General features: G+C 36.6%; 1 pseudogene; it reads left to right on the forward strand.

The window, feature by feature from the left end:
* The first annotated feature begins 336 nt into the window (after positions 1 to 336).
* On the forward strand, positions 337 to 4,825 carry LOC148110277 (protein downstream neighbor of Son pseudogene; annotated as a pseudogene).
* The last annotated feature ends 5,662 nt before the right edge of the window (positions 4,826 to 10,487 follow it).

Consider the following 10,487-nt stretch of genomic DNA (forward strand, 5'->3'; position numbering starts at 1 on the left):
CAACCGACAGTCACATTCCTCTTAAGGCATACAAAGTGGGAGGGAAAGGCATGAATTTTAGGACAGAGATAGCTAAATGTATCCCCTCTACCAGACAATTAAAGTCATAGAAATACAAGACACCGTAACTGTGGATTTAGCAACTTGCTAAATATTAGCATTATGTAAGGGGTATTGATGACCAGTAGTGAAGTGAGATGATTAAGTATGGAAATCTAAGAGACAGGAGAGGTCAGTTTCAAGTACAATTTGTAATTTGCCCATCTCTGAATACTTATCAAATGACACTGGGAGAAAGCTTTATATAAATCCCACTGCAGACTACAGAAGCCTGTAATGCACCTGTTGCTGCAGATAAAAGATGTCATCTGGACACGGCAGGTAAGAATATCTCAGAGGAAGGTAACAAAGATGAAAAATTAAAGTTTCAGGGTCAGTACCCTTCAAGTCTGAAATTAAAACATGGGGAAAAAAAACATTCAAGTAAAAATTAAAATAGCACTCGTGTGAGAACAGATCGGAGACAAATCTACCAATGAAAGAGAAGTGCATAAACACACGTTTTTGAGTTAGAAACAAATTACTGGCGGGGCGCCTGGGTAGCGCAGTCGTTAAAGCGTCTGCCTTCGGCTCAGGGCGTGATCCCGGCCTGCCCGGGATCGAGTCCCACATCAGGCTCCTCCGCTGTGAGCCTGCTTCTTCCTCTTCCACTCCCCCTGCTGTGTTCCCTCTCTCACTGGCTGTCTCTCTGTCACATAAATAAATAAAATCTTTAAAAAAAAAAAAAAGAAAGAAAGAAAGAAACAAATTACTGGCAATCACATGAGATTTGCCATCTTTGCTAAATAATGTTGCATCCAGTCCTGAAATGTTATTGGAGCAAATTAAATCCTTATGATTTGGCAAAGAACAAGTAGCATCTGTACAGCTCAAAGGGAAGATTACTGATTGACTTTTTTTTTCCCACTTTTAAGGTGGAATTTAACTCCGCCCCCCCAAAAAAGATTTCTATATTCTGGTTATATAGTCTTTCTATAGCTCATTGTTGAGAGAAGTAAATGTGGAACAGTCACACTGGTAGGCATTTCAGAGTCCACACTGACGGACAACGTCTCTGTAGTTCAGGGGGAGCTTAAGGAATATACAAAAGACAGCCATGAACTTATCTGCTTATCTGCAGTCATTGTTATACATCTATGGAGTATGGTCTGGAGCTCCTGCTTTATGGGGGGCTGTTAGATTGGGGAAGTTTGAGGAATTCCTTCATTCTTCATCTTTTATACCCAGATCTTGAATATTGTGAACCTTAAATCTGATGCAAATTATACACTTCGAACAAAGGCGACAGTAATAGATGCTCAAAGTTCATGCAAACATATTCAATTTTACTATATAGACAATTTACCCCAAATTGTGAAAAGATACTATTTTTGATATTGAAGGATAGTTTATCAAATAGGTAGATAATATGAAAGTTACTTAACCAGAATTAAGGTAACTGCCTGTATTTTTGTATAGTCTCAAATTCACAGACTTAATAAATGGATAAATTTGAACTCTTGAAATAATGTGTTTTTTAATTATCTCCAAAGTTATTCATATTTACACTATATAGAGTGAAATGGTAGTTTAACAGATAGTTATTCTTCCAAAAGACTGAGTCATGAAAACATTCATTTTATAATACCTATCTTACTACTAAATAACTGGAATACATCAAGGAACAAAGCAGACAAATCTTTTACTCCCCACTTCCCCCCGGGATTCAGGGTTTAGTGGCTTATTTGCATGTGATGAAAGGAGAAATAAACCAGTTTAGCTACATTTAATTCAAGTAATGATCATAGTGTGACTAATCCAAGGGAAGTATTAGATTTTCAAGTTTTTTTGTTTCTCAATTCATATGTGGCATTTACACAGAAGTGTATGGTTTGATGTTGGATATACATACTCATGTACACCGCCCTCCCCCCCCACACACTTCCATCAAATAATAGAACATCTTCAGCAGTTCAGAAACCTATCTGATGCCCTCTCATTGGTACTATCACTTCCCCTAGGGAGGATAATGACTATTTTTATTTCTATCAGGAGAGATTAGTTTTCCCTAATCTGGAATTTCTTACATTTTCCATTCCACATTGTATCTGTCTTTTGTGTGTAGCTATTTTTCTTATTGCTATGTTGTATTCAATTCCATAAATATGCAAACATTTATTTCTCTATTCAACTGATAAAAGTATTTGGGATCAGGTTTAGTTTTGTAGTACTGTATATAAAGCTTCAAAGAAGTAAGTGTATGGGGCGCTCAGTCGGTTAAGGGTCTGCAATGGGGAGCCTGCTTCTCCCTCTCCCCCTGCTTGTGCTCTCTCTCTCAAATAAATAGATAAAATCATAAAAAAAAAAGAAGTAGGTGTGTATGTCTTTCAGTGGGCATATGTGCTATACTCATATCTGTTAGATGTTCCATTATGAAAAATTCAGGGTCATAGGTTATGAATATACTTAATGCTAAAGTGTTTTCTGACATGATTGTGCTAATTTACAATCTTACTGGCATTGTCCAAGAGCTCAGTTATCAGGTTTTTCCATACTCTCATCAAAAGTTAGAATGTCCTGTCTTTTGAATTCTAATTAATCTGGTATTTGTGTAGCAGTATCTCATGTTGGTTTTAATTTGCATTTGCTAAAGAAAAGTTAAACTGAAACAAAGTTCTACTGAAAGATAAAGTTACACTGAAAACAAGTTTATATGTTTATTGACCATTGAAATAGTATTTTTCTGAACGCCTTTTTCTCTCTCATTTTATTATCTTTGCTTTTTTTTCTCATGTACATTAGGGTTTTTAAAATATGTTTTTACACAGCAACAGATAGATGTATTAGAAAAAAATGCATGGAGTTTTCAGAAAGGGATAATAATACTCATGACTTGTTCTCATTCTCTTAGTTGCATAGTTTCATGAAGAGAATTTCTTGACTGTAATCCATTGGTTAATTTTGATTTTTTTCACAGATAATGCTTTTGACATTCTATTTAAGAAAACCTCATCTGAAGTTACTACAAGTTTATAAAGATATTCCTCATGTTTATTTCTGTAAGCTTTATTGTTATAGATTTCTGTTTTAAGTTTACCAAATATCTGAAATTAATTTTTGTGTGCAGTAAGAGTTAAAAATAAAGGTTCATAGTTTTCAAACAAGGATGGCAATATACCCAGTGCAAACTACTGAAACTGAAATGAAATGGTAACTGTTGTAAATCAGGTGACCATATTTTCAGGCTCTGTGTTGGTATTGTCTGTTCTGTTCCATTGGTTTCTCTATCCTTACTTCCTACATTGTTTTAGTTATTATAGCTTCATTATATGTCAGCAAACCTGATCCTTTAAATTCTCCAAATTTGTTCATATTTAAGATTACCCTTTACATTTTAGAATCTCTTTCTCAAATCTCAGATCTTTAAAAAAGTCATTATTGGGGTTATTTTCCCCCAATAGACAGACCATACAGATGGAAATCTATTCAGAGTGGGTTTTAAGCATTGTTCGGACTTGCATGTCTGTATTTCCTCTTAGAGCTAAGAGATAGCCCATGCAAGATGTACCCATTTTGCATCTCTATTGAATATCCAAGATATTTCCCAGGTTCCCTAGGGCTTCATGTGCTCTGGATCTCATCCTCTGTCTTACAAGTAGCTCATGGCTGCTGAGTATTTTGTTTCACCCTTAGCCTCCCCATACTTCTTTCTGCTGGAGTTCTTTCCTCTCCTCTAGCGGAGCCTCATACTATTCTACCCTCTCTTGCCTTGGCTATCACCGTTCCCTCACGCTGGAGCTGATAAAAAATGGCTGGAAAGAACACGCCTTAGCCAAATGATGAAAACCTGCTACACATTTTCATGAGTGACTGGTCTGTGAACTCTGCTTCCCAATATCATCCTCTGAAAACCAAACTTTGTCCCTATTTCTGTGTTTGTGTCAATCAGTTTCAGGGCAGCAGGAATAGCAGGAAATGATGCAGTCATGGCTCCCATGTCCCTTAAAACTAGAAGTACAAGAGAAGCTATTAAAAAAAAAAATGAAAGTACTGAATTTTCTGCTTTTAATAAAAGAAAAAGGTCATAAGAAGCATACAGCATCCAGAATAAGCTTGGGATAGGGAGGAGTGAGCAATCAGTGATGAGCAGGAAGAAAGATTTTCCTGACTAGAAGAGGTAAATGAGCAAGAGAAAATAAAAAACACAGACATACTCTCTACCAAGCTGTATAAAGAAAAACATGAAATGCAAATGGATCACAGACCTGGGTCTGTTGTGTTGATGAAAGGAATCAACACCTTTACATTGCTCTTTTCTTTTTCTTTTTCTTTCTTTCTTTTTTTTTTTTTTTTTTTTTTTTTTTTGACATACAGGAAGAGTTTCCTTGCTATCTCTGGTTCACAAGCAGGGCTTCTACCAACCGTCTTATTCCCTGTAGCTTTCTGAGGTATCACAGTGCAAATGCTTAAAGCATGACATGTACATGTGAAGACCCAAGCCCTTTCTGTATACAAACCAACTGAGTCTGGAAGTTACAAACCCTATCATGCCTCATTCTTTGCATTCTGTGACCCTGCTACTCAAATCGTCACAGAGTGGGCCATTTCTGCAGGACTGTAGACACGTGAGCCACCTGCTGTATTTCATATCTGCCCACCACTGAACAAAGTACTTGATAAGGAGACTACTCATGAGCAGCTTATTAATTGTACACGGCACCCAAAGACTGCAAACCAACTTAGTCAAATACCATTACCAGAGATGTCCTCTTGACAGCATGTTTAAAGGAGTGACATTTAAAATTGGAGATCCTGGGACACCTGGGTGGCTCAGTCGCTTAAGCGACTCTTGGTTTTGGCTCAAGTCATGATCTTGTGGTGGTGAGATGAGCCCAACATGGGGCTCCGCACCCAGAGTGGGTTGGCTTCAGATTCTCTCTCCCTCTGCTTCTCTCCCCACTCGCACTCTTCCCCTCTGCTTCTCTCTCTCTCTCTAAAATAAATAAGCAAATAAAATCTAAAATCGGAGATCCTGAACACCAAAGAAAGACTAAAAGGAAACTTTGAAGAAAAAAAACTTTCTAGCAAGGAAATTCAAGATTCTTATCCCCTTGGCTTTAAAGTTCATTTTGGAAGTTAAAAGAAATATAATTTTAAAATATTCAAATGTTATTGTTAAATATTAACCTTTTACATTAACTTTTAATTGTGTGAACTAAGCAGTTGGATTAAGGTTTTAAATCAACATTTTCTGTTTTTATTATTTTCAGATTAGATATTCAGATATGAAGATAACACTTTTTTAAAAGCACCTCAAATAACTTGAATGAGAATTTTAGATCCCTACAACCTAATTAAAAACCGAGAATAAAGCTGAATTAACGTCAGTGTTTCCTTCCAAATGGGAAATTAAGGCTAACTCAGTAGCAATTATCTCCTGGTATTGTGACCAATGGCATCAGGCAAAACTATATTACTTTAACGATGTAAGATTATTAGCAGGCTCTATTTGTATAAAGGTAGAAAACAAATGTAGACAATATCTCCTGAGCTGACTGTTGCTTGGCTCTACGCTAGCTTCTTTCCCGCTGATTTACAATTCTTCTATTCTCCAATATATTAAATTTGTTTCTTAATACATGTTAATTCAGATAAGGGTAATTTGTATTCTATACAGAATAATGGTAAGGGCTGTAAAGTATGCTCGGCTGTCATAGCAAAGTAATATTAATGTGCTTGTAGGTATTTGTGTGTGCGTGTATGTGTGTGTATGTATATATATTTCCAATTTTCTTAAAAGAAATAAAATGAACATTGAGAAGGATAGCAAGGGAAGGCACAATTTTGGTATCTCAGAAGCAGATAAAATATTTCAAGAACACATGAACTATTTTCTGCATCAGTAATAGTGGGAGGTTGACTAATGTACCAGAAAGAAGGCCACTGGGATTTGTCAACATGGAAGCTACTGGTGATCAAAAACTAATAATCTTGGTGAAAAGGGGAAGATGAAACTCAACGTGCAGGGGTTTGAGAAGAGAATGAGAGGTGAAAGAAACGAGAGCAATTAAAGTAACTCTTTAAAGAAGAGAAAATTGTGTTCCCTTTCTTCTCTGGCACTTTGAAAACCTAAGACACAATTAGAGGCAGTTTGGAGCAGTACAACTTCAGAAATGAAGAAGTAGATTTATTATTGAAGCAGAATTTTAAGATAGAGGAATTGGAGGCCTTCGGTGTGTATCTACCAGTACTAGATAAGGAGAAACATTTTGTAAGACTTGTTTCTTTGTGGGGACAAGAAATTGACTAAGTAAAGGCCTTCTTTGGTTCTGTTTTTATCTGACCTACCCTATGTAACTTTTAAAATAGCTGCTTGTCTTCGCTAAAATAGGCTTTAGGTTTAATTTGTTCATAACTTTCCTCTAATTCATCTCTCAGGCTTTTTCGGGGTTGCAGGGAGAGGGAGGAGAAAGTAAAACTGATTCTGAATCAAAATGAAACAATGATTTTCACAAGGAAATGTATCAAAAAAAGAAGTGTTATTTCTTTGACCCCCTTTGTTTCTTACCCGCCTAAGGCAGAGAGAAATTAACCATTCTCCTAGAAGACAATGAGCTTAGCTGTTAGTCTACTGGGGTTACTTAAGAAGAAAAAAATCTTTATCAAACAATCTGCAAGTCACTCAGCCAGGATAAGGTTTGTTTATCACTTAAAGGTTCCTATTTTATTTCTCACTTACTGTATCCCTCAGCATTAATAATGGGTCAGGATTGGTGCATTTTTCTCCGCCTTGATTTAAGTATTTTCTAAAGTGAATATCTTTAATGAGGTTGACTTGAAGGCATGTGGTATGTACTCACATTATCCTAAGGGCTTATGGATGTTAACATGTATTTAGGATTTGTTTCCTTTTCAGTGATGGAATCTGATCCACATTTTAAGTGTGTGGGTTTGGGACAGATGAAGGCAAAGCCGCCTGAGGTTAACATTGCCTGCAAAACACGAGGTCACTCCACGCCCCCTCACAGCCCAGTCACACTCTCTATTGAATTTAGGAGTGAACTCTTGAGACAGAATTAAAGCATCATCCTGTCATGCCTCATCATCTATTCATAAATGTCACACTTAGATTTTGAGGGGTAGAATACAGTTTGGAGAATCTGATATCACAGATGTCGGTCTTCGTCCGCATCCATTACTGATATGACTAAGGATTTCTGCCTATTTCATTGTAAACAATGACAAAATCTCATTTCATTTCTAGTTTTTCATACTTTAAGGTGATGTCTCAGGAGTCTTATTTTATCTTTTTAAATATGAAAATTCTTCTTATTTAAGGGAAAATCAATGTTCCCTAGTGCTCAGGAATGAGATGATTATTTGTCATAATTCTAAACAAAAAGATAGGATCGTTTAAACGGGAATCCAAATGTCTGAGAAGAATATTAGCATTCAAACTATAACCACAGCTTTTTACTGTTATCAGAGCTGATCAGTTAACAGAAGTGGGTCGTTAGACCCATAGCTAGGGCTTTCATTAATGCACAAATAAACCAAAATAATATTAATATTTCCACACTTGCCTAAATGCATGTAGAAAATAGTATTCAAACACTGACTTCTCTTTTCTACATTACTAAATTGTCCTAATCACATGTTGAACTTTCATGTACTAATATAAACACACTGGGGAAAGAAAACATAGGAGGCAAAAACTGAATTCCTAGTTGGTCACTGAGTGGAATCAGGGACACCAGCTCTTACGTAGTCAGATGGATATTCTCCACGTCTTTTCTAATTTCTTTTTGCACACTTCTTACCCCTTCTTAGCAGGTGGCATAGTCCCTACTTTCTCTTGATTGTCCTCCTGTCTCTTTGGCTGCTCCTTCTTCCTACCCTATTTGCCTTCATCCCTGCTCAACTAGAAACTATGAGCCAACCTTAATGTCACACCCAACTTGCAAGAAAAACAGATCCTATGGATTCCATTTTCTCACAATCTAGAGTTTCACCTCTTCTTTATTTCACTATTTTGGCCCAAATCACCAAAATCTGTTGTCTGACCACTATAACTGCTGTTTTTTATTGACGTCCCCCAAGGAACTCACCCTTTTCATAGCCACACACTGTCAATGTTGTTGGTTCTTTTTTTGTTTTACTGTCAATGTTTATTGAGTAATATTTTTATCATCCCTGTGCTTATAATAGTGAAAGAGCTTCATATTTGAAAAAAATCCTTTAAATTATCATATCTGTTATTAATATAATAATCTATTTTATGGCTATCATTCCATACTATAATTTTCACTGCATACCTTCCCAGCATTTGTTCACCCTCGTCATCCATTTGTATTCATGATCTAGTCTTACAGGTATTCCTTGGGGGAAAATACCATATGTTCTTTCTGGACTCAAGGATTGCTTTACTTACTATCTTAAATAGCATTTCTGTACTTTTATATTGACTAATTCTGATTTGACATTTAAGTATCTGCTTAAATGTTACTTTATAATTAAGCATGTATTGATCTCTAAAGTCGATTGAGTGGCCAGAGTATATGCACTCACGGCATGCTGCATTTTACATGCTCTAAAACTTATAACACACTTCATAACTTATTTGACTGTCTAGCACACTACAGTGTGAACTCTACAAAAGAAGGGATGATATGCCTGGTGCACAAGAGTGTTTCCAGCATAGCTTTAGTGCATGCCGCATAGGAAAAGATCAACTGATGAATCAATACACTTTGCCTTAGAATTCACTTAACTTTTGGAAGACATGAAAATGCAATTGAAATTAATTCTCCCAATGAATTAATAACTGTTCTTTATGGTAAGAAGTATTTTTTATCTCACAAAAATCTCTATTTGCTGTATGTCGGTATTATCTCAGGATAAGGTAATTTATTAGTTTTAAAAATCAGGAAAACATACAAGAGTATGTGTAAGGGCATGAAACATTCTGGAATGAACACACCAGTCTATGGCTGCTTTTTAAAATGAGCTTACACGAGCAGAAGAATGGATAAAGAAGATGTGGTTCATATACACAATGGAATACTACTCAGCCATCAGAAAGGACGGATATCCACCATTTGCATTGACATGGATGGAACTGGAGGGGATTATGCTAAGTGAGATAAGTCAAGCAGAGAAAGATAATTATCATATGGTTTCACTCATATGTGGAACATAAGGAATAGCATGGAAGACATTAGGAGAAGGAAGGGAAAACTGAAGGGGGGGAAATCAGAGGGGAAGACAAACCATGAGAGACTATGGACTCCGGGAAACAAACTGAGGGTTTCGGGGGGGGGGGAGGATGGGTTAGTCCGGTGATGGGTATTAAGGAGGGCACATATTGCAATGAGCACCGGGTGTTATACGCAAATAATGAATCATGGAACACTACGTCAAAAGCTAATGAAGTAACATAACATAAAATAAATAAATAAATAAAAATAAATAAAATGAGCTTACATGAAAATAGTGGCTTTAAACAATAAAAATAAACTCAAATGACCAAGATAGTGAGAAGTGAAAACAGAAATTGGAAACAGGAAAGCAAAGGGATGAAAAGAAAGAAAACAAACTTTAAAAATTGACATTATGGGAAACTCTGAATAAGACTGAGATTCTCAGAATGTCTCAGGAATTAGATGAGCCAATTTCCTCTGAAATTGTGGGGTGCCTATGAAGCTAACAATAGGAGAAATCATGTATCTGTAAAAACAGAAAGTAGATCCATGAGAGTTTTCATTATACCTTCACAATGGTAAATTTCCCCCTCTCCCTTTGACAGCAGACTGTGAACTTTCTCTGTGGAGAAATGAATTCAACCAGACAGACTCAAAAGAGGTCTGAGATTAAAGCTGAGATCAAACTAGATTAAAGCTACTATACTTTAAACATGGAAATAATTATAAAGTCTATCTTCTGAATAAAAGTGAGAATTCTTCCCAAGACACTGTCTGCCACTAGCTATAAGAACCTATAAGAACATGGTAGTCAGGCTTAAAAACATCACACAGGAGGCTAAAGTCTCCCTCTCAGGAACACTCATCAGCTTAAGGAAACAAAACAAAACAAAACAAAACAAAACAAAACAAAACCTGAAAGACACTCACTTTTATTTTTTTTAAAGATTGATTGATTGATTTTAGAGAGGGGGGGGTGCACAAGTGGGAAGAAGGGCTGAGGGAGAGCGAGGGAGAATCCCAAACACACTCCCCACTGAGCGCCTAGCCTGCTGCCCTGAGGACCTAGGACCTCAGAAATCATGACTTGAGTGGAAATTAAGAGTCTACTTCTTAACCAACTGAGCCACTCAGGTGTCCTGCTACTCCCTTTTTTAGATATCCTTTCTATAATGGACTAGAAGGATCACTCCACAGGACCAAAACCAAACCAAAACAAAGCAAAACAATCAGCAAATCCCATCAACC

The sequence above is a fragment of the Ursus americanus genome, chromosome 4 (genome assembly GCF_024610735.1).
Source record: "Ursus americanus isolate L20-20 chromosome 4, mUrsAme1.1.p, whole genome shotgun sequence".
Lineage (NCBI taxonomy): Eukaryota > Metazoa > Chordata > Mammalia > Carnivora > Ursidae > Ursus > Ursus americanus.